Source organism: Panulirus ornatus, chromosome 53 (genome assembly GCF_036320965.1).
Source record: "Panulirus ornatus isolate Po-2019 chromosome 53, ASM3632096v1, whole genome shotgun sequence".
NCBI classification, from domain to species: domain Eukaryota; kingdom Metazoa; phylum Arthropoda; class Malacostraca; order Decapoda; family Palinuridae; genus Panulirus; species Panulirus ornatus.
The window spans coordinates 7288794-7314555 of record NC_092276.1 but is presented as its reverse complement, the minus strand read 5'-3'; the positions used below and the strand labels follow the sequence as shown (position 1 = coordinate 7314555).

Here is a 25762-nt window from a genome sequence, read left to right as displayed (position 1 = left end):
GGAGCTGAGGTCAGTGTGTTGCCTTAAAGAATCTACGACAAGTTAAAATGAAAATCAGAGTTGAAACGCACAAAGACTGTATTGGTTGTTTTCACGTAAAATGAAAGTAAAATTAAATCCCTTGATGTCAAATGATATTGGTTTATTAAGGTTTCCAAATTATGTTTTGCTTATATCCTGAGGCTGTATAGTAAAGAACATTTTAGTACATGTGATATTTTAACGATGTTAATATTCGTCTTGCATTTTGAAAATCGGTAAAGACCATGTTCACATATTTAGTAATTTTAACCATATTACTTTTGTCTTGCATTTTGGTTTATTAAGGTTCCCAATTTAAAGTTTGCTTAAACCCTGCTGCTTCATTTTAAAGAATATTTTAGTGCATGTGATAGTTTTTATGATGTGTTACTATTTGTCTTGCATTTCAAAAAGCCTAAAAGACATTTTTTATGTAATTGTAGAGTCACAGAGTGGGGTAAGGGGCGAAGGTCTTGGGAGCGATGAAGAATGTGGAAAGAGAACGTTATCTCGGAGAGCAATAATTGGTATGTCTGAAGGAATAGTAGTTCCACCAATATTGTTGTGAGTCATGGAGGGTTGGAAATGATACGTTTGAGGACAGTATGTAAAGTGAGGTGGTTTTATCGAATATGTAATGAAAGGGGGAGAGAGAGGTGTGGTTATAAAGTGTAGTTGACAGCAGAATAGGGTGTGTTAAAATGGTTTGGACGTATGGTAAAAATGACTGAGGAAAGGTTGACAAAGAGGATATATGTGTCAGAGGTGGAGGGAGACCAAATAGGTGGTAGAATGAAGTGAAAAAGATTTTGAGCGTGAAAGGTGTGCATGGAATAGAGTAAATTGGAATGATGTGGTATACGGGAGTTAACATGCTGTCAATGAACTGAAACAGAAGTGAAACATCTGGGGTAAACCATGGAAACAAGAGTCAGTTAAGCAATGAATCAATGTACCCAGCTATAGTCCTTCCATCATGCAGGTTGAATTTCATCTTTTGTAATTTTATACTAAAGAAGTCATTAAAAACAAAGGGCATTTGCATGTGGGACTTGGTTTCCATGTGTTTTGCTTACATCATAGGGGACCAGATTTTCATAGTTTAAATTGCATTTTTAAGTGGACTGTTAATTTTACCATGGACTAGGACTACCAGTGTATAATAGTACTCCTGGTGTATGGTAATGTCCTTGCTCCACTGTTGCTGACCAATATTTAAGTTCATATGCTTTTGATGCAGCATTCTGTTCCCTCTGTATCACATAAAATTTCATTAACTGATTAGATTACTTAATGTTTTGTAACTTTAATTTCACTTATGATAACTCAAACTTCCTGTGATGTATTTTGAAACCTTAAAATGGCATTTGAATTGATGCACTGGAAGACACTCTGGGAGATGTTACACATACATATCAAAGGGATTCTTTTTTTTTTTTTTTATACCTCGTCGCTGTCTCCCGCGTTTGCGAGGTAGCGCAAGGAAACAGACGAAAGAAATGGCCCAACCCCCCCATACACATGTACATACACACGTCCACACACGCAAATATACATACCTACACAGCTTTCCATGGTTTACCCCGGACGCTTCACATGCCTTGATTCAATCCACTGACAGCACGTCAACCCCTGTATACCACATCGCTCCAATTCACTCTATTCCTTGCCCTCCTTTCACCCTCCTGCATGTTCAGGCCCCGATCACACAAAATCCTTTTCACTCCATCTTTCCACCTCCAATTTGGTCTCCCTCTTCTCCTCGTTCCCTCCACCTCCGACACATATATCCTCTTGGTCAATCTTTCCTCACTCATTCTCTCCATGTGCCCAAACCATTTCAAAACACCCTCTTCTGCTCTCTCAACCACGCTCTTTTTATTTCCACACATCTCTCTTACCCTTACGTTACTTACTCGATCAAACCACCTCACACCACACCTTGTCCTCAAACATCTCATTTCCAGCACATCCATCCTCCTGCGAACAACTCTATCCATAGCCCACGCCTCGCAACCACACAACATTGTTGGAACCACTATTCCTTCAAACATACCCATTTTTGCTTTCCGGGATAATGTTCTCGACTTCCACACATTTTTCAAGGCTCCCAAAATTTTCGCCCCCTCCCCCACCCTATGATCCACTTCCGCTTCCATGGTTCCATCCGCTGACAGATCCACTCCAAGATATCTAAAACACTTCACTTCCTCCAGTTTTTCTCCATTCAAACTCACCTCCCAATTGACTTGACCCTCAACCCTACTGTACCTAATAACCTTGCTCTTATTCACATTTACTCTTAACTTTCTTCTTCCACACACTTTACCAAACTCCGTCACCAGCTTCTGCAGTTTCTCACATGAATCCGCCACCAGCGCTGTATCATCAGCGAACAACAACTGACTCACTTCCCAAGCTCTCTCATCCCCAACAGACTTCATACTTGCCCCTCTTTCCAAGACTCTTGCATTTACCTCCCTAACAACCCCATCCATAAACAAATTAAACAACCATGGAGACATCACACACCCCTGCCGCAAACCTACATTCACTAAGAACCAATCACTTTCCTCTCTTCCTACACGTACACATGCCTTACATCCTCGATAAAAACCTTTCACTGCTTCTAACAACTTGCCTCCCACACCATATATTCTTAATACCTTCCACAGAGCATCTCTATCAACTCTATCATATGCCTTCTCCAGATCCATAAATGCTACATACAAATCCATTTGCTTTTCTAAGTATTTCTCACATACATTCTTCAAAGCAAACACCTGATCCACACATCCTCTACCACTTCTGAAACCACACTGCTCTTCCCCAATCTGATGCTCTGTACATGCCTTCACCCTCTCAATCAATACCCTCCCATATAATTTACCAGGAATACTCAACAAACTTATACCTCTGTAATTTGAGCACTCACTCTTATCCCCTTTGCCTTTGTACAATGGCACTATGCACGCATTCCGCCAATCCTCAGGCACCTCACCATGAGTCATACATACATTAAATAACCTTACCAACCAGTCAACAACACAGTCACCCCCTTTTTTAATAAATTCCACTGCAATACCATCCAAACCTGCTGCCTTGCCGGCTTTCATCTTCCGCAAAGCTTTTACTACCTCTTCTCTGTTTACCAAATCATTTTCCCTAACCCTCTCACTTTGCACACCACCTCGACCCAAACACCCTATATCTGCCACTCTGTCATCAGACACATTCAACAAACCTTCAAAATACTCATTCCATCTCCTTCTCACATCACCACTACTTGTTATCACCGCCCCATTTACGCCCTTCACTGAAGTTCCCATTTGCTCCCTTGTCTTACGCACCCTATTTACCTCCCTCCAGAACATCTTTTTATTCTCCCTAAAATTTACTGATAGTCTCTCACCCCAACTCTCATTTGCCCTTTTTTTCACCTCTCGCACCTTTCTCTTGACCTCCTGTCTCTTTCTTTTATACTTCTCCCACTCAATTGCATTCCCCCAAAGGGATTCTGCTGATATGAAATTAAACCTAGAACATGAGATTGTCAAGTGCCCTGGGTGGGGTTACGACTTACCTTAGGGATAAGTTCATGATACTGCTGACTTATGGGGTTAAAGGGTAGAGTGCAGTAAGTGTGTAGTGTCCTTTGTCATGGCCATTTAACTTGAAATTTGCTAATGACGATGGTTTTTGCAAGTTCGATAGGTACTAGGGTGGCAGAGACTGCATTGAATCCAGAGATTCTTTCTGAGATTGCTTTGATACTTGCTTTCCATCACATAGGCATGTGGCTGTTACCAGCTGGTACTCCTGTATCCTAAGTGGGTGACACGATAATAATGGCCTTGGGTGGAGAAGAGCAAGAAGATGACCACAGAACTCTCGCTTGAGTGCAGTAGGTCAGTCTCTTCTGTATTTGAGTACTAGGAACGGGAAAAGATTTGCCTTTTGCCTTGCTGGGATCCAGTACATGATTTTACAGGATGAGAGCCACAGTTCATAGCCTTGATGTATGGTTTCGTACCTGACAAAGTACCCCATCAAGTGAACCAGAAATTACTGGCATACAGTGTTTTAGACACTGTAGTCATATTTCTAGTTATGTAACAGACATCAGGCTTATGTTACAAACAACATGGGAATATACTAGATTTCATGCTATTAGTAGCAGTGTACCAGATGCCATAATCTCATGTGTTTACATACACCTATTTGTATGGTTAATATTGAAGTTATGCTTCATACATTTGACATGTATGTTACATAATGTAATTCTGTAATAAAACCACTTATATCATCTGCCTGTGTAGCTGTGAATCTTACTATATGTATCTGATCATAGCAGTAAAGCAACACTGAAATTTTGTATCATATGTCATAGTTATGTGTTTGACTAGATTTCACAATGATACTTTGGTAAGTGCAATATTTGTCCTGGATGTCATAAACACAGTAAATATCAAACATAGTAATAAGCTCGACACAAAAGTCATGCATCAGATAGTATAATAACACTGTTTCCCTTTCAGGATGAAGCACTGATGGAGTGCCATGACAACTGTTTGCTCAAGTGTGAATGTCCCTGTGTGGCTTAAGAGTAACACTCAACCATGCCATGACCCTAACACAGATGTACACAGGTATGTCAACACTTCCCATTGTTACAGTTATCTCCCCTATTTACCAATAAATGTTTTAGGTATCCATTAGATCCTATTCAGTTTTCTTTGAGGAATATGTCCAGTGTACATTATATTGTTTTGAGGGTCTTATTATTGTATGGTGATATAAGAGACTTTGTTTATTAGAGTGTAAGCAAATTAAGAGTAAATATTTTCAATATTATTACAGATTATGGAAGGACAAAACATATGTAAGAGACAAGAGAAAGTAATTTGAAGAATTTGTATAGAAACTGGAAGAAGGCCAAGGTCAAGTCTGTCACAGAATGGCCATAGAGGAAGGATGTGATACAAAGCTGTTGGTAAATGTATAATGTAATCTGTACACATCTCAGTCATTTCAAATCCTTGTGTTATATAATTGAGGCCTGTAAATTTGCCAAAGAGATGTTAAGTAGATTAAGATAGAGATTATGTATCAAGTAATTGTATTTGTTATGAGAGTCATGTTTATTTTTGCTTGGAGCGGGGGGGCTGGAAATCCTCCCCTCTCATTTTTTTTTTTGATTTTCCAAAAGAAGGAACAGAGAACGAGGCCAGGTGAGGATATTCCCTCAGAGGCCCAGTCCTCTGTTCTTAACACTACCTTGCTAACGCGGGAAATGGCGAATAGTATGAAAGAAAAGAAAAAGAAGTTTATTTTTGCTATTATAAATATATATTTATTTTTTAATTTGCTTTGTCACTGTCTCCTGCGTTAGCGAGGTAGCGCAAGGAAACAGACGAAAGAATGGCCCATCCCACCCACATACATGTCCACACACGCAAATATACATACCTATACATCTCAACGTATACATACATATACACACACAGACATATACATATACACACATGTACATAATTCATACTGTCTGCCTTTATTCATTTCCATCGCCACCTCGCCACAATGAAATAACAACCCCCTCCCCCCTCATGTGTGCGAGGTAGCGCTAGGAAAAGACAACAAAGTCCACATTCGTTCACACTCAATGTCTAGCTGTCATGTAATAATGCATCGAAACCACAGCTCCCTTTCCACATCCAGGCCCCACAGAACTTTCCATGGTTTACGCCAGACGCTTCACATGCCCTGCATCAATCCATTGACAGCACGTCGACCCCATTATACCACATTGTTCCAATTCACTCTATTCCTTGCTCGCCTTTCACCCTCCTGCATGTTCAGGCCCCAATCACTCAAAATCTTTTTCACTCCATCTCTCCACCCACTTATCCTCATTCCCTCCACCTCTGACACATATATCCTCTTGGTCAATCTTTCCTCACTCATTCTCTCCATGTGACCAAACCATTTCAAAACACCCTCTTCTGCTCTCTTAACCACACTTTTTATTACCACACATCTCTCTTACCCTATTATTACTTACTCAATCAAACCACCTCACACCACATATTGTCCTCAAGCATCTCATTTCCAGCACATCCACCCTCCTCCGCACAACTCTATCCATAGCCCACGCCTCGCAAACATTTAACATTGTTGAAACCACTATTCCTTCGAACATACCCATTTTTGCTTTTGGAGATAATGTTCTCGACTTCCACACATTCTTCAACACTCCCAGAATTTTCGCCCCCTCCACCACCCTATGATTCACTTCCGCTTCCATGGTTCCATCTGCTGACAAATCCATTCCCAGATATCTAAAACACTTAACTTCCTCCAGTTTTTCTCCATTCAAACTTACCTCCCACTTGACTTGACCCTCAACCCTACTGTACCTAATAACCTTGCTCTTATTTACATTTACTCTCAGCTTTCTTCTTTCACACACTTTACCAAACTCAGTCACCAGCTTCTGCAGTTTCTCACATGAATCAGCCACCAGTGCTGTATCATCAGCGAACAACAACTGACTCTCTTCCCAAGCTCTCTCATCCACAACAGACTGCATACTTGCCCCTCTTCCCAAAACTCTTGCATTCACCTCCCTAACAACCCCATCCATAAACAAATTAAACAACCATGGAGACATCACACACCCCTAACACAAACCTACATTCACTGAGAACCAATCACTTTCCTCTCTTCCTACAATACACATGCCTTACATCCTCGATAAAAACTTTTCACTGCTTCTAACAACTTGCCTCCCACACCATATATTCTTAATACCTTCCACAGAGCATCTCTATCAACTCTTATCATATGCCTTCTCCAGATCCATAAATGCTACATACAAATCCATTTGCTTTGTAGAATATTTCTCACATCATTCTTCAGAGGAAACACCTGATCCACACATCCTCTACCACTTCTGAAACCACACTGCTCTTCCCCAATCTGATGCTCTGTACCTGCCTTCACCCTCTCAATCAATACCCTCCCAAATAATTTCCCTGGAATACTCAACAAATTTATACCTCTGTAATTTGAGCACTCACCTTTATCCCCTTTGCCTTTGTACAATGGCACTATGCAAGCATTCCACCAATCCTCAGACACCTCACCATGAGTCATACATACATTAAATAACCTTACCTACCAGTCAACAATACAGTCACACCCTTTTTTAATAGATTCCACTGCAATACCATCCAAACCTGCTGCCTTGCTGGCTTTCATCTTCTGCAAAGCTTTTGCTACCTCTTCTCTGTTTACCAAATCATTTTCCCTAACCCTCTCACTTTGCACACCACCTCAACCAAAACACCCTATATCTTCCACTCTATCATCAAACACATTCAACAATCCTTCAAAATACTCACTCCATCTTCTTACATCACCACTACTTGTTATCACCTCCCCATTAACCCCCCTTCACTGAAGTTCCCATTTGTTCCCTTGTCTTATGCACTTTATTTACCTCCTTCCAAAATATCTTTTTATCCTCCCTAAAATTTAATGATACTCTCTCACCCCAACTCTCATTTGCCCTCTTTTTCACCTCTTGCACCTTTCTCTTGACCTCCTGCCTCTTTCTTTTATACATCTCCCACTCATTTGCTTTATTTCCCTGCAAAAATTGTCCAAAATGCCTCTCTCTTCTCTTTCACTAATAATCTTACTTCATCCCACCACTCACTAACCTTTCTAATCTGCCAACCTCCCACGCTTCTAATGCCACAAGCATCTTTTGCACAAGCCATCATTGTTTCCCTAGATATATCCCATTCCTCCCCCACTTCCCTTATGTCCATTGTTCTCACCTTTTCCCATTCTGTACTCAGTCTCTCCTGGTACTTCCCCAAACAAGTCTCCTTCCGAAGCTCACTTATTCTCACACCTCTTTTCACCCCAATATTCTCTCTTCTTTTCTGAAAACCTCTACAAATCTTCACCTTCGCCTCCACAAGATAATGATCAGACATCCCTCCAGTTGCACCTCTCAGCACATTAACATCCAAAAGTCTTTCTTTCGCGTGCCTATCAATTAACACATAATCCAATAACGCTCTCTGGCCATCTCTTCTACTTACATACGTATACTTATGTATATCTCTCTTTTTAAACCAGGTATTCCCAATCACCAGTCCTTTTTCAGCACATAAATCTACAAGCTTCAACATTTCCATTTACAACACTGAACACCCCATGTACACCAATTATTCCCTCAACTGCCACATTACTCACCTTTGCATTCAAATCACCCATCACTATAACCCAGTCTCGTGCATCAAAACTACTAACACACTCACTCAGCTGCTCCCAAAACACTTGCCTCTCATGATCTTTCTTCTTATGCCCAGGTGCATATGCACCAATAATCACCCATCTCTCTCCGTCAACTTTCAATTTTACCCATATCAATCTAGAGTTTACTTTCTTACACTCTATCACATACTCCCACCACTCCTGTTTCATGAGTAGTGCTACTCCTTCCCTTGCTCTTGTCCTCTCACCAACCCCTGACTTTACTCCCAAGACATTCCCAAACCACTCTTCCCCTTTACCCTTGAGCTTCGTTTCACTCAGAGCCAAAACATCCAGGTTCCTTTCCTCAAACATACTACCTATCTCTCCTTTTTTTCTCATCTTGGTTACATCCACACACATTTAGACATTCCACCCTGAGCCTTTGAGGAGGATGAGCACTCTCCGCGTGACTCCTTATTCTATTCCCCCTTTTAGAAAGTTAAAATACAAGGAGGGGAGGGATTCCAGCCCCCCCCCCCCCCCCCATCCCCTTTAGTCGCCTTCTACATGTGAGGAATGCGTGGGAAGTATCCTCTTTTTATGTGTTTGGTATTTGGCCAGTGTAATAGAATAAAAAGTAGGTAGTTGATTACAGCTGTCAGCTGTCAGGATATGTTAGCCAGATGGTAAGGGAATTTGTGTCTAGCCCAAATCTCTCTGTTAACAGAATCTGTGATTTCAGAGTTATCTGTTTTTATGGGCCTGTTGGCTGATTATACACCCTTTAATGTAAGGGGTGGAGGCAGAATGTAACATAGGGACCTGTCTGGGATCTGAATATGTGGAAGCTTGCTGTCCAGGATATGAATATGTGAAAACACGGTCCAGGAAGCTGAAATTGCGAAACCATGTAATTTAAGCTGTCCGAAGTGCTGTGGGTTAGTACTTTACTGTGCTCTCTTGAAATATTTGGAGATTTCTCTAAACAAGTAAGTGTTCATACTTGTAAATGTACTGCGTTTAAACATGGTAGATCATTTAAGAAGTTTATTGAAACCCATGATATACATTTTCTGTACCAGTGTAATAAAGATGAATTGAACCAGGTGGCAGTTTTTATGCATGTCTCTGCTTACACGTCTAAAGCGACATGCAGAGAGAATTAATTGATCAATTGGTGTCCTTATCAATATTGAAAAAACCTCAAGATGCTGTTAATAGTGAAAAAGTTGCAATGGAGAGATTAAGATTAGAATTTGAACTTGATAAAATACAAATAGAGGTAGAAACAGAATCCAGGCTGATAAAGAAATAAGGCTTAGACAATTAGGGAATAGAGGGTACGAGAAGAATTGGAGATAAAGATGATGAAGTAAGTCAGTTACCTGAGTTTATTGAAGAAGCTGAGGAGTTATTTGTTCAGTTTGAAAAACTTGCCGCTATTAAAGAATGGGATGAAACTGACTGGGCTATGTTGGAGTAGGATAAATTTAAGGGTAAGGCTAGAGAGGCATATGCATGTCTTAGTTTAATGGAATCAGTAGATTATAAGGCTATTAAGGAAGCAGTATTAAAAAATTTGGAATTGGACGCAGAAGCATACAGGAGAAGGTTTAGGGACATCAAGAAAATTAGCTGACAAACTCATCTGGAGATGGCCAGAGAATATGGAATGACATTTGACAGGTGGTGTAAATCTGAAAAAGTAGAGACAGTGGAAGAACAGAGGCAACTAATCCTATTAGAACAGTTCAAATGTGGATTACAACCTGAAATATGCAAGAGTAGAGTGAAAAATGTAATGGAAGCTAGCAAATATTAACATGGAAACAAAGTGTGATAAGACAGAATTATGACAAACCTTATAAATATCCACACTATTCAAATGTTCAACTGCCGCAAAACAAAGTGGGAAATAGATTCCAAAAACACACAATACAAGTATTCAAGAACTCAGTTTAGTCATAACCCTTATGTTAGTAGGCAGGAGAGACCACTAATGAAATGTGAAGAATTTGGTCATGGTAAATATCAGTGTCAAAAATCACCAAAGACTATAGGATTAAATGTGAATAAACCAAAATGTGCAATTTATGAGCCATATATTACTGAAGGAAAGGTTGGAATTAAAGGTATTCCTGAGAAGAAAATTTTGATATTGAGAGATACTGGAGCCAGTGAGATTTTAATTCTGAAAGATGTATTAGAGTGGACAAAGGAGTCTTACTCTGGTGAAAGAATAAATGTAAAAGGGCTTTGGTTAGGCAAGCCTATCCCATTACATTAAATAATTCTTGAGTAAGTGGCCAGGTAAAGGTTGCGATACATGAGGAATTTCCTATGCTTGGAGTACACATGCTATTGGGGAATGATTTGACTGACAAATTAGTCCCAGGGCCTATTATGAGCAGTAATCAATTTGATGTAGATACTACTGTAAAGGTGAACCACATGACAGATAAAACTGTAGAGAATCAAACTGATAGTAATGTACAGTGTAGTGAAATTGTTTATCCAGCTTGTGTTGTGACCAGGTCAGTGTTAAAGAGAGGAGAAGTGGATTATGATTTAGGTGAATCATTTAATGAGTATTTATCTAGAAATAATACAGAAATTGGAAATGAGAAGAGCTCTGTGAAATTGAAAATTGATTTATTTCCAGATTTTGTTGTGGACAAGGAAGAGTTGACAAAGTTACAGACGGGTGATGAGAGTTTGAAAGAATGTTGGAGTGGAGCTGCTAGAAATGTGAATGAGAGTGATGTGTCAGTTGGATTTTATGTTCAAAATGGTGTGTTAATGAGAAAATAGAGGCCTGCTCATGTTCCAGCATCTGATCACTGGGAGGTCAGAAAGCAAATTGTTGTTCTAAAGAATTATAGGGTACATGTAATTGCTATGTCTCATAGTTCTTCTTTGTCTGGACATTTGAGAGTTAGGAAGACAAATGATAGAATATCAACTCATTTTTATTGGCCAAATATGAAGAAAGATGTGTCCCTGTATTGCAAGATATGAATTGTGTCAGAAAGTAGGTAAACCCAACTAGACTATACAGCCAGCACCATTGCAGCCAATTCCTGTTTTTTGTAAACCTTTTAGCAAAATTGTAATTGATTGTGTAGGTCCTCTACCTAAAACATTAAAAGGAAATCAGTATTTATTAACAATAATGTGTGCATCTACCAGATTTACAGAAGTGGTACCATTATGTAGCATACATTCTAAAAATATTGTAAGAGTTAGTGAAATATTTCTCCTGGGTGGGCATGCTTGAAATTATAGTCAGACCAGGGAAGTAATTTCACTTCAGGAATGTTTAAGAAGATATTAAAGGGGTTACATATAACACATAAGATGTCAGGTGCTTATCACCCACAGAGGCTAGGAGTTGTGGAGAGATTTCATCAGACTTTGAAAAATACTTTGAGAATGAATTGTGAAGAATTGTCATTAGACTGGGATGAGGGTCTGCCTTTAGCATTGTTTGCCATTAGAGATTCAGTACTCGAGTCTACAGATTTTAGTCCATTTGAATTAGTGTATGGACATGAAATAAGAGGTCCATTAAGTATGTTTAAAGAGAAATAGTTAGTGAAGAGCGATTCTCCTGGATTTTTGAAGTATGTATGATTCAGATACATCAAAATGAGTTTGGTAAAGTGTGTGAAAGAAGAAAGCCAAGAGTAAATGTGAATAAGAGCAAGGTTATTAGGTACAGTAGGGTTGAGGGACGAGTCAATTGGGAGGTAAGTTTGAATGGAGAAAAACTGGAGGAAGTGAAGTGTTTTAGATATCTGGGAGTGGATTTGGCAGCAGATGGAACCATGGAAGTGGAAGTGAATCATAGGGTTGAGGGGGTGGCGAAAGTTCTGAGAGAATTGAAAAGTGTGTGGAAGTTGAGAACGTTATCTTGGAAAGCAAAAATGGGTATGTATGAAGGAATAGTGGTTCCAACAATGTTACATGGTTGTGAGGCGTGGGCTATAGATAGAGTTGTGCGGAGGAGGGTGGATGTGCTGGAAATGAGATGTTTGAGGACAATATGTGGTGTGAGGTGGTTTGATCAAATAAGTAATGAAAGGGTAAGAGAGATGTGTGGTAATAAAAAGAGTGTGGTTGAAAGAGCAGAAGAGGGTGTTTTGAAATGGTTTGGTCACATGGAGAGAATGAGTGAGGAAAGATTGACAAAGAGGATATATGTGTCAGAGGTGGAGGGAACGAGGAGAAGTGGGAGACCAAATTTGAGGTGGAAAGATGGAGTGAAAAAGATTTTGAGTGATCAGGGCCTGAACATACAGGAGGGTGAAAGGCATGCAAGGAATAGAGTGAACTGGAACAATGTGGTATACCGGGGTCGACGTGCTGTCAATAGATTGAACCAACATGTGAAGCGTCTGGGGTAAACCATGGAAAGTTTTGTGGGGCCTGGATGTGGAAAGGGAGCTGTGGTTTCGATGCATTATACATGACAGCAAGAGACTGAGTGTGATCGAATGTGGCCTTTGTAGTCTTTTCCTAGCGCTACCTCAGGCACATGCGGGGGGGAGGGGGTTTTCATTTCATGTGTGGCAAGGTGGCAACGGGAATGAATAAAGTCAGACATAATGAATTATGTACATGTGTATATAGGTATATGTCTGTGTGTGTATATATATATGTATACGTTGAGATGTATAGGTATGTATATGTTCGTGTGTGGGCGTGTATGTATATTCTTTCTTTTTCTTTCTTTCAAACTATTCGCCATTTCCCGCATTAGCGAGGTAGCGTTAAGAACAGAGGACTGGGCCTTTGAGGGAATACCCTCACCTGGCCCAATCTTCTGTTCCTTCTTTTGGAAAATTGAAAAAAAAACCGAGAGGGGAGGATTTCCAGCCCCCCGCTCCCTCCCCTTTTAGTCGCCTTCTACGACACGCAGGGAATACGTGGGAAGTATTCTTAATCCCCTATCCCCAGGGATAATGTATGTATATACATGTGTATATATGGGTGGGTTGGGTCATTCTTTCGTCTTTTTCCTTGCGCTACCTTGCTAACGCGGGAGACGGCGACAAAGTATAATGAATAAATAAATAGTATCAGATTTTAAAAGCAGATTGTATAGAGCTAGAGAGATTACTGCAGAAAATTTAAAAGGATGTCAAGAAGATATAAAGGTATGGTATGACAAAAAAATCTAGAAGCAGAGAGTTCAAACCAGGTGATCGAGTGTTGGTATTATAGCCTCAGACAGGAAATCCTCTGAGAGCAAAGTTTTATGGTCCCTGGGGTATTGAGACAAGATTGGATGATTTGAACTACATTGTGAATACTCCAGAAAGATGGAAGCCAAGCCAGTTGTGTCCCATAAACATGATAAAACCTTATGATAGAAATTCTGCAAAGGATGATGAGGTTACAGTTGTGCATTGTGCATGTGTTATGTCTGATGATGCAGAGGATGTGGATGGAAGTGAGAATGTAAAGTTGGAGAGATGTGAAGACAAATTGTTAAAAAATTCAGATGAGTTAGATAATTTGAAAAAGAAGCTTTATCATATAGAAATTGAAAGAAGAGATGGGATCATACAAATAATGAATGAGTTTAGGTGTTTGTTTTCTGATGTTCCTAGAACTGATGTATTACTGCATGACAACGAAATTGACGATGCAACACCTATCAAGCAGCACCCTTATAGAGTGAATCCTAAAATGAGAGAAGTACAGTGTATGCTTGACAATGATCTGATTGAAAAAAGTAGTAGTTCTTGGAGTTCACCTTGTGTGTTGATAATTAAACCTGATGGTATTTCTTATAGATTTTGTACTGATTTAAAAAAGGTAAATAAGATAACTAAAGCTAACTCACATCCTATTCCAAGAGTAGATGTTTGTAGTGATCAGATAGGAGATGCTCAATTTGTAACTGTTAGACTTACTGAAAGGGTATTGGGAAGTACCTTTGACTGAAAGAGCAAAGGAAATTTCTGCATTTGTAACTATGGATGGTTTCTTTTAGTATAAAGTGATGCCCTTTGGTATGGAAAACAGTGGTAGTACTTTCCAAAGATTAGTAAATCAGGTATTTTGTGATGTTAAAGATTGTTCTGTGTATATAGATGATATAGTATTGTATTCAAAAACTTGGGAAGAACAGTTGTATTTAGTGAGGGAAGTGTTTAATTGGTTGGCCAAAGCAAATGTAATGTTAAACCTTGTAAAGAATGAATTTGCTAGAGCAACTGTAGAATATCTAGGCTGTGTTGTTGGTCCGGGATGTGTAAGACCAATCACTGCTAAGATGGAAAGTATTGTAAAATTTCCAGCACCTACAAATAAGAAAGAATTATTGAGATTTCTGGGCATGGAGGGATATTATCGTATGTTTTGCAAGAATTTCTCAATCATTGCTTTATCATTGCTTTATCATTAACCAACTAATTGTCAAAGAAAGTCAGATTTGTATGGAGTGATCAATGTGATGAGGCCTTTGAAAAATTGAAAAAGATACTTGTATGTACACCTATACTTTCTACTCTAAATTATGATGGATCATTTAGATTGTATATAGATGCGAGTGATTTTGGGGTTGGTGGAGTCTTAATGCAGGAGAATGATAATGATTTTCCAATTTGTTATTTTTCCAAGAAGTTTCTGTCCCATCAGAAAAACTACTGTACTCTTGAAAAGGAAACATTAGCCTTGATTTTAAGTTTGAATCATTTTGATGTATATTTGAGAGGAGTAGGTAGGTTGATCCAAGTGTTTATGGATCACAATCCCCTTGTATTTTTGCATGAGATGAAAAATGTAAACCAACGTTTAACAAGGTGTAGTCTTTTGTTACAAGATTATAATATGATTATTAAGCATATAAGAGGAAAGGATAATGTTATAGCTGATGTACTGTCTCATATACCAGTTAGTCATGAGTCAACTAGTGGCTGATTCATGTTACAGTTATCGCCCCTATTTACCAATAAATGTTTTAGTTATGCATTATATTCAGTTTTCTTTGAGGAATGATATGTCCAGTGTACATTATATTGTTTTGAGGGTCTTATTATTGAATGTTCATATAAGAGATTTTGTTTATTAGTGTAAACAAATTGAAGTAAATATTTTCAATGTTATTACAAATTATGGAAGGACAAAATATATGTAAGAGACAAGAGAAAGTAATTTGAAGAACTTTTATAGAAAATGGAAGAAGGCCAAGGTCAATTCTCTCTCACAGAATGGCCATAGAGGAAGAATGTGATACAAAGCTGTTGGTAAATGTATAATGTAATCTGTTCACATCTCAGTCATTTCAGACCCTTTTGTTATATAATTGAGGCCAGTAAATTTGCCAGAGATGTTAAGTAAAGTAAGATAAAGAGATCTTTGTATCCAGTGTAATTGTATTATTTATGTTATGAGATTGCCATGTTTACTTTTGCTTTTATAAATATATTTTTACAAATTTTTGTGTTTGGTATTTGGCCAATGTAACAAGAACCAAAAGTAGGTAATTAATTACAGCCATCAGCTGTCAGATGTTAGCCAGATGGTAAGGGAATCTGTGTCTAGGCCAAATCTCTCTGTTAACAGAAGCTGATATTTCAGAATTATCTGTTTTAATGTGCCAACGGGCTGACTGTACATCCATTAACGTAAGGGGTTGGAGGCAGAACATAACACCATGACCTGTAAATATATGGAAACAGAGTTACTCATTCAATCCCCATTCAGACATACATATTCCCTTAGCAGGTGTACATTCATATACTACACTCATGTATTCTTGCTTACATAATCCACCTGTCATTGAGTTAATCAGCCTGACTGATGAACTGATTATTCATATATTGATCCTCAGAGTTTAGCAGTAATGAAAGCCATCATTATTTTAATTCAACATCCATCTTTTCACTGAAGTATGAGGAAGTACCAGGAGAGATTGAGTGTAGAATGGCAAAAGGTGAGAGCAAATGATGAGGGGAGTGGGTGAGGAATGGGATGTATTTAGGGAAGCAGTGATGGATTGCATAAAAGATGCATGTGACATGAGAAAGGAGGGAGGTGGGCAGATTAGAAAGGGTAGTGAGTGGTGGGATGAAGAAGTTAAGTTGTTAGTGAAAGAGAAAGGATAGGCATTTGGACGATACTTGCAGGGAGGTTATGCAAATGACTTGGATATGTATAAAAGAAAGGGGCAGGAGGTAAAGAGAAAGGTGCAAGGGTTGAAAAAGAGGTCAAATGAAAGTTGGGGTGAGAGCATCATTGAATTTTAGGGAGAATAAAAAGATGTTCTGGAAGGAGGTAAATAAGGTACGTAAGACAAGAGAACAAATGGGAACATCACTGAAGGGGGCAAGTGTGGAACAGGTGATGAAGTGAGTATTTTGAAGGTTTGTTGAATGTGTTTGATGATAGAGTGGCAGATATAGGGTGCTTTGGTCGGTGCAGTGTGCGAAGTGAGAGGGTCAGGGAGAATGGTTTGGATAAGAGAGAAGAGGTAGTGAAAGCTTTGCAGATGAAATCCGGCAAGGTGACAGGTTTGGATGGTATTGCAGTTGAATTTATCATAAAAGGGGCTGACTGTGTTGTTGATTGGTTGGTAAGGATATTGAATGAATGTATGGACCATGGTGAAGTGCCTGAGGATTGGCAGAATGCATGCATAGTGCCATTGTACAAAGACAAAGGGGAAAAGGTAAGTATTCATAAGTCTTGAGTATTCCTGGGAAATTATATGGGAGGGTATTGATTGAGAGGGTGAAGGAATGTACATAGAATCAGATTGGGGAATAACAGTGTGGTTTTAGAAGTGGTAAAGGATGTGTGGATCAGGTGTTTGCTTTGAAGAATGTATGTGAGAAATACTTAGAAAAACAGATGGATTTGTATGTAGCATTTATGGATCTGGAGAAGGCATATGACAGAGTTTACAGAGATGCTTTGTGGAAGGGTTTAAGAGTACATAGTGTGGGAGGTAAGTTGCTAGTAGCAGTGAAAAGTTTTTACCAAGGGTGTAAGGCACGTGTATGAGTAGGAATAGAGGAGAGTGATTAGTTCCCAGTGAATGTCGATCTGCGGCAGGGGTGTGTGATGTCCCCATAGTTGTTAATTTGCTTATGGACGAGGTGATTGAGGAGGTAAATGCAAGAGTTTTGAAGAGGGGCAAGTATGCAGTCTGTTGGGGATGAGAGGGCCTAGGAAATGAGTCAGTTATTGTTCTCCGATGATACAGCTCTAGTGGCTGATTCGAGTGAGAAACTGCAGATGTTGGTGACTAAGTTTGGAAAAGTGTGTGAAAGGAGAAAGTTAAGAGTAAATGTGAATAAGAGCAAGGTTATTAGGTTCAGTAGGGTTGAGGGACAAGTTAATTAGGATGTAAGTTTGAATGGAGAAAAACTGGAGGAAGTGAAGTGTTTTAGATATCTAAAAGTGGACTTTGCATTGAATGGAACCATGGAAGTAGAAGTGAGTCACAGGGTGGGGGAGGGGGCGAAGGTTCTGGGAGCGATGAAGAATGTGTGAAAGGAGAGAACATTGTCTCGGAGATCAAAAATGGGTACGTTTGAAGGAAAAGTAGTTCTAACAATGTGATATGGTTGTGAGGCATGGGCGATAGATAAGGTTGTATGGAGGAGGGTGGATGTGTTGGAAATGAAGTGTTTGGGGACAATATGTGGTATGAGGTGGTTTGATTGAGTAAGTAATGAAAGGATAAGGGAGATGTATGGAAATAAAAAAGTGGTTGAGAAAGCAGAAGAGGGTGTGTTGAAAATGTTTGGACACATGGATAGAATGAGTGAGGAAAGATTGACAAAGAGAATATGTGTCAGAGGTGAAGAGAAGAAGGAGAAGCAGGAGACCAAATTGGAGGTGGAAGGAGTGAAAAAGATTTTGAGCGATTGGAACCTCATCATACAGGTGGATGAGAGGCGTGCAAGGAATAGAGTGCATTGGAACAATGGTATACCAGGGTCGACATGCTGTCATTGGATTGAACCAGGGCATGTGAAGTGTCTGGTGGTAAACCATGGAAAGGTGTGTGGGGTCTGGATGTTGATAAGGCATTGTGCATGGCAGCTAGAGACTGAGTGTTGACGAATGTGGGCTTTTTTGTCTGTTTTCCTGGTGATACCTCGGTGAAGCAGAGGGTAGTGACGCTATTTCCTGCTGGGTTTGGTAGCGACAAGAATGGATGAAGGCAAGCAAGTATGAATATGTACATGTGTATATATATGCATTTGTCTGTGTATGTGAATGTATATGTTAATATGTATGTGTGCATGTATGGGGATTTATGTATATGAGTGGAAGGGCCATTCTTGATCTGTTTCCTTGCAATACCTCTCTGACGTGGAAAACAGATATTAAGTATAACGATAATGATAATAAATTTGTTTATACATCTGATAAAGAAAATGCTCAATATATCTATGAACTGTATATGAAACTAAATGAGGAACTGCTTTGTTTTAGATGGCCGCTGCCAGCATGAAAGGCCTGTGAACTAACATTTGAATGCCAAAAGCTACACAGAGCAGCAGCTGTCACAGCACCCTCCCTGCAAAGACAACAAGTGCAACTTTCAGGATGAAATGTATGTCAAGGATTTACTCATCTTCTCTAAAAGATTAGACATTGAATTGGTGTTTTTCTGACAAAAGGTAAATTGATGGAATGATGAATGAGCTGAAGAGTGGAGGTGAAACTGCAGTTGAGTGGATTAAGTGTGTCCAAAAGGTGATCAAGTCCATCACGCCTGGGTGAAGGCAGTAATTGCCTTGTTGTGTAAAGGGAAGTAAAAGTGACTAATATGACAAAGAAATAAGAGAAAGTTTGAGAGAATAAAGAAGAAATTGTATGTAGCATTCACAGATTTAGAAAAGGCATATGATAAAAGTGAATGTAAAAGCTCTCTGGAAAGTTTTAACAATTTCAGTCCTGTTTAAAGCTTTATAAATCTTAGTAGTGCATGTTTGATAAGTGGTGGTATGAGTGATTGGTTTGGAGTGTGATGTCAACTTGGCTATTTAGTGTTTTTATGGATGGGAGATAATTTTTGATGAGAATGAGGTGGGGTCATTGTGGTATAATACTTGATAATGGAGATACTTAGTGGAAGTTTCTATAGATGCTGTGTGCAGCTGTTACTGGCCAAGTTATTGGAATAAGTGGATAGAATGGTGGGCCTCTTCAAGGATGAAAGAAGACACTGCTGAAAAAGAAAAGCACGAGTAAAAGTGGTAAAATCACAATAAGACATCAGTCTGCCTGATGAAGAAATGGAAGTTGGGGATGAATTTAGATATTTAGTAACACCATTATGCTCAGTGTTGATGATAAAGCTGAATTTCATATCACAGTTATGCAAAGAAGAAAAATTAAAGAGCTGCATTGAAAACTTCGGTGAGTTGAAAAACATGTTAGAAATAGCAAGTTACTGGTGCATTGATATTTATTTCAGTTTATATGGAAATTATATTTTCATTATATGACATTATATTTGTATTATTTGTTGCTTTTGTAGCAAGCATTTATATCACATTTCTTTTAAAAAGACTTGTCATGATGCATGGGATTAAGGTGCAATTCTGTACTGTTGGAACAATAACAATAACGTGGCACCACTTATGGAAATGCTGCTTCTCTCAATCCCTCTGCCTTCACCTTAAAACTACCTTGACATGGCACATATTACATGGTGTCAGGTGTGCCGACGTCTCACGTGCCTCTGGCTATAAAGAGGAGTTACTTGTGTGAGAGGGAGGAAGAAGGTTGGTGGCAAGAACTAAGGTGCTGTCTCGAAGTGGCAGTTTCCCTGTGTCATTGTTGTGGTCACCAGAACGTTCTGGTTGCCCAGAACATTCTGGATGAGCCTCCAAGGTCGACTTCTTGAACCCCTGATGTTATCAGTTAATAGAGCAGAGAATTGGAGAAGATTCTGCGAGGAATTTTAGATATATCTAGTGAGTTCTCAGAAAGATGAGAAGAAGGATGAAGCAACGATTGCCTTACTGCTAAACTGTGGTGGAAGAGAGCTGCTTGATATATGTAACACTTTGCCTGTAGAGGAAGCTGATTAAAAAAAAAAAAAAAAAAAAAAAGGCTCCATATATATAACACTTTGCCTGTAGAGGAAGCTGATAAAAAATCATACAAGACTTCTATAGACAAGTTGCAAGAATATTTTGAACTAAAGAAGAATGTCACTTTTGAAAGATACATTTTTAATAGTAGAGTGCAACAGGCTGATGAAATTATTGATAGTTCTGTTACTGACCTAAGAAATATGGCTATAAACTGTGTTTTTGGTGCCTTGAAGGATATGGTCAAAGACAGAATTATATGTGGCATCAGCAGTGACAAATTACGTGGATGGCTGTTGAGGAAAGGTGGCACAATCCTTGATGAACAGCTCATGAGGCAAGTGAAGAACAGATGAAGGAGATTAGTGCTGTTGTAAGTTTGAATGTCTACAGTGTGAAGTCATAGAAGTGAGTATCAATCTTCAATTCCTGGCGACATCACACAGGACCTTAAGTCTGTGGCCTCAAGCATGTCTTTGGAAAGATACACTGCCCAGCGAGCAACAAACAGTGCATGAAGTGTGGCAGGACTGGACATTTCAAGAGTAGGTGTAACAACTTCAGCAGTTCAGGAAAAGGCAAGAGTTTCTGTCAGGCTGGTAAAGAAGATTCGTCATCCGACTCTGAAGGGTGTTATGAGAAGCCAGTGAGAGGTTTATATGTCCTGAAGAAGTCAGCAGAAGCAGTGTCCAAGGTAACCTCCAATCAGTTAAGAGGACCAGATCAAGAAAACATTTATTCTTCTCCTTCAAGATCAACCAGTGTCTTTCAGTGTCCTCCAGTTAAGAGGACCAGATCAAGAAAACATTTACTCTTCTCCTTCAAGATCAACTGGTGTCTTTCCAAATGGATACAGGAGCTGAGGTCAGTGTATTGCCTAAAAGAATCTATGACATGCTAAAAGGAAAACCAGAGTTGAAATGCACAAAGAAGGTATTAGATGCTTCACTGGAAGTAAAATTAAACCCCTTGGTAATGTCAAATGAAATGTTTACGTAACTCTGGAAAATATCAGCTCACTTTCTTGATTGTTGATGTAAATTTTGTGCCACTGTTGAGTAAGAATGCATGCACATTGTTAGGGTTAGTAAAGTTCATGAATCAAGCAAAGTCAGAGACCAGTTTAGACACAACTACTGATAAGGTATTCCAGAAATAAAAAGATGTATTAAATGGATTGGGATGCCTAGAGGGTGAACTGTATCTAGAGGATGATTCAAAGATTATACCAGTGGCTCATCCACCCTGTAAAGTGCCTGTTGGTCTGAGAGAGAGCTTAAAATGTAAATTAGAGGACACGGCATAATCATCAATGAAATTAATCCCACAGACTGGGTTAACAGTATGGATATTGTAGATAAGGGAAGTAAATTAAGAATATGCCTAGATCCAAGCAATTTAAATATAGCCTTGAAGAGGCACCACTATCCACTACATACAATTGAGGAAATTACAACCAGGTTAGCAAATGGCAAGATGTTATCTGTGTTAGATGCCACCAAGGGGTTTTGGCAAATTAAACTAGATGAAGGGTCTTCCAAACTGCTTGTATTTAACCCTTGTTTTGTTAGATACAGGTACTTGTGTCTCCCCCTTTGGAATAAGTTCAGCTCCAGAAATCTACCAGAGGTACATGCATGAATTGTTTGATGATCTTGGACTGGAAGTTTTAATGGATGACATATTAGTTTATGGTAGGTCTGAAGCACAACATGATGAGACCAGAGAAAGTCCTTAAGAGATGCCAGGAAAGAAATTTAAGGTTGAACCGTGCCAAACTTAAGCTTAAAACTAAGCAGGTAGAATACATTGGCTATGCATTAACAGCAGAAGGGTTAAGATCAGACCCTAAGAAGGTAGATACTATAAGTAATTTTCCAGCTCCTAAGGATAAGCAAGAGTTACTTAGATTCCTAGGAATGATCAACTACTTGTGAAAGTTTGATCCCAAGATGTCTGAAATAAATGAACCTCTGAAAAGGTTACAGGAGAAAGATACTGAATATAAATGGGAAGAACCACAGGAAAAATGTCTCCTGAAACTCAAGCAAATGGTCTGTGAAGCACCAGTTTTGAGGTATGATGTATCTAAACCTGTAACCTTGGCTGTTGATGGCTCATGGTATGCTATAGAGGCTTGTATTCTTCAGGAAGATCACCCTGTTACCTATGCTTCCAAGTCCCTAACTAAAACTCGGAGAAATTATGCTCAAATTGAAAAGTTGCTGCTGGCCATTGTTTTTGAGAGTCGAGAAATTTCATTCTTATCTGTATGGGAGAAGTACAGTAGTTGTAGAGACTGATCATAAACCCTTAGAGAGTATTTTAAAGATGTCCTTGTCATCTGCTTCTCCTGAGTTACAGGGAATGCTTCTCAGACTCCAGAAATAGTCCTTAGAATACATAAGAAAGGGGACATGCATATAGCTAATGTTCTGTGTAGAGTCAGCTGGGCTGAAGAAGTGCAAAATGAGAATGTAGAGGTTCAAGTAAATCTAGTAACTCATGAACAACTAGACACTGCAGGTATAAGCTTGAAGGTTTTTAAAGATAGGAGACAAGATTATTGCTTGTGACACCTGTAATGCTAACAGTATCCACCAGGCAAGGGAACCATTGATGTCTCATGAAGTCCCTAAACTCACTTGGCGAAAACTTGGAGGTGATTTATTTGAGATGAATGGGAAGAGGCAACTGTTGCTCGTTGATTATTACAGCAAATATTTTGAGTTTGACTTATCAGAAAATAATCATTCCAGTACTGTTGTGAAATACTCAAAAAAGTATCATTTTGCTAGGCACGAATACCTCAAACTATTCACAGTGACAATGGCCCACAGTTCACAGTTGTAAAATTTAAAGAATTCTGCAAGTCATGTGGAATAGACTACACAACTTCATCCCCCTATAATCCAAAAAGTAATGGCCTGGCAGAAAATAAGTGTACAGACAGTAAAGAGGCTGATGAAGAAGGCAGCCAAAGAGGGCAAGGATCTTTATCTAAGTGTGCTGGATTATAGAAAAACGTGCTCTGGGGATAGCAAGCCCCAGTCAGTTACTGCTTGGTAAGAAAACACGAACCACATTCCCCTCTTCTGAAGCCTTGTTGTGACCAGAGACAGAACTCACTGACTATCAGACACGTACTTCAAGACTCACGAGATAGTCAGAAATTTTATTGTGGCACAAGTAAAGAGTTTAAAAAAGGTATAGTGGTTGCTCCTAGATCATATCTGGTTAAGAATAGTGATGGTCAGATTTACAGGAAAAATAGGCAGCCACTGCATAAGACAGCAGAAAGCCCAAATTCTCGAATACATGCCAATGGTTATGATGACAAACTTACTGATATATGTCATGAAGGAGAGGGTTTTGTGACACGGAATCAACAGTAGACAAGATGAACCGGAAGAAGTGACAAGTGCAGTGGACACAAATGGGGAAGGTACACCAAAGAGAAGTAAGCATGATTTAATTGAGGCTAGAACATCTAAAGGTAGACTAGTACAACCCCCTAAGAGGTTAGACCTATAGATCTATAATGTAAAGGTAATTTTTGTACTTTGCATATTTATGAGTAATGTTGTGCAGTATATTTGGTGTTTTTCTTTTGTTTTTGTTTTTGGGAAAGATGTAATGATAATCAATTTAGTTTATATGGAAATTATGTTTTCATTAAATGACATTATATTTGTATTATTTGTAGCAGGCAATTATATATATAATTTTTTTTCAAAACTTGTCATGATGCATGGGATTAAGGTGTGATTCTCTACAGTTGGAATAAGAAAAATAGCTTGGTGCCACTTATGGAATCACTGTTTCTTTCAATCCCTCTGCCTCCTTCACCTTTAAGCTACCTTGACATGGCACATATTACACTGAATATCACCTTTGCTCAGCCAGCCATCTTGACTGGCAGGTCCCTCCTGGGTTAACATTCCCCGGTGGTGCTCCATGATCATCAGGTCTGGACTAATCCAATTGGCTTAGACTTACACCGATCTTTCACACGGCAAGATAATTTTTTTTTTTTTTTTTTTTTTTTATACTTTGTCGCTGTCTCCCGCGTTTGCGAGGTAGCGCAAGGAAACAGATGAAAGAAATGGCCCAAACCCCCCCCCCCCCCCCATCCACATGTATATACATACGTCCACACACGCAAATATACATACCTACACAGCTTTCCATGGTTTTCCCCAGACGCTTCACATGCCTTGATTCAATCCACTGACAGCACGTCAACCCCGGTATACCACATAGCTCCAATTCACTCTATTCCTTGCCCTCCTTTCACCCTCCTGCATGTTCAGGCCCCGATCACACAAAATCTTTTTCACTCCATCTTTCCACCTCCAATTTGGTCTCCCTCTTCTCCTCGTTCCCTCCACCTCCGACACATATATCCTCTTGGTCAATCTTTCCTCACTCATTCTCTCCATGTGCCCAAACCACTTCAAAACACCCTCTTCTGCTCTCTCAACCACGCTCTTTTTATTTCCACACATCTCTCTTACCCTTACGTTACTCACTCGATCAAACCACCTCACACCACACATTGTCCTCAAACATCTCATTTCCAGCACATCCATCCTCCTGCGCACAACTCTATCCATAGCCCACGCCTCGCAACCATACAACATTGTTGGAACCACTATTCCTTCAAACATACCCATTTTTGCTTTCCGAGATAATGTTCTCGACTTCCACACATTCTTCAAGGCCCCCAGAATTTTCGCCCCCTCCCCCACCCTATGATCCACTTCCGCTTCCATGGTTCCATCCGCTGCCAGATCCACTCCCAGATATCTAAAACACTTCACTTCCTCCAGTTTTTCTCCATTCAAACTCACCTCCCAATTGACTTGACCCTCAACCCTACTGTACCTAATAACCTTGCTCTTATTCACATTTACTCTTAACTTTCTTCTTCCACACACTTTACCAAACTCAGTCACCAGCTTCTGCAGTTTCTCACATGAATCAGCCACCAGCGCTGTATCATCAGCGAACAACAACTGACTCACTTCCCAAGCTTTTGTAGATAATATAATCTACAAAAAAAGCTGAGCTAAGGGGTGGTACCTGACCATCAATTAGCTTATAACTCAAAATATAAATATGTGAAGCCTACTTAAGCTTGTTTTGGAAAAGAAGTACTTTTCACGCATTCCTCACGCATCATAAAAGGCGACTAAAGGGGGGAGGGGGGCTAGAAACCCTCCCCTCCTTGTATTTTAACTTTCTAAAAGGGGAAACAGAAGGAGTCACGTGGGGAGTGCTCATCCTCCTCAAAGGCTCAGATTGGGGTTTCTAAACGTGTGTAGATGTAACCAAGATGAAAAAAAAGGAGATAGGTAGTACATTTGAGGAAGGGAACCTGGATGTTCTGGCTCTCAGTG

General features: G+C 39.4%; 2 long non-coding RNA genes across 2 annotated transcripts in view; one reads left to right on the top strand and one right to left on the bottom strand.

Annotated features, from left to right (window-relative positions):
- Window positions 1-47: 47 nt before the first annotated feature.
- LOC139765209 (uncharacterized) lies at window positions 48-24172 on the top strand. Its single transcript, XR_011716608.1, has 5 exons — window positions 48-548; window positions 3814-3929; window positions 4560-4670; window positions 4882-15548; window positions 18751-24172. It is a non-coding gene; the product is annotated as an uncharacterized lncRNA (long non-coding RNA).
- LOC139765208 (uncharacterized) overlaps window positions 15542-25762 on the bottom strand; it is a 91441-nt gene continuing 81220 nt past the window's right edge. Inside the window, exon 3 of the long non-coding RNA XR_011716607.1 lies at window positions 15542-15963. This is a non-coding gene — a long non-coding RNA (uncharacterized lncRNA). The remainder of the gene's footprint in view (window positions 15964-25762) is intronic.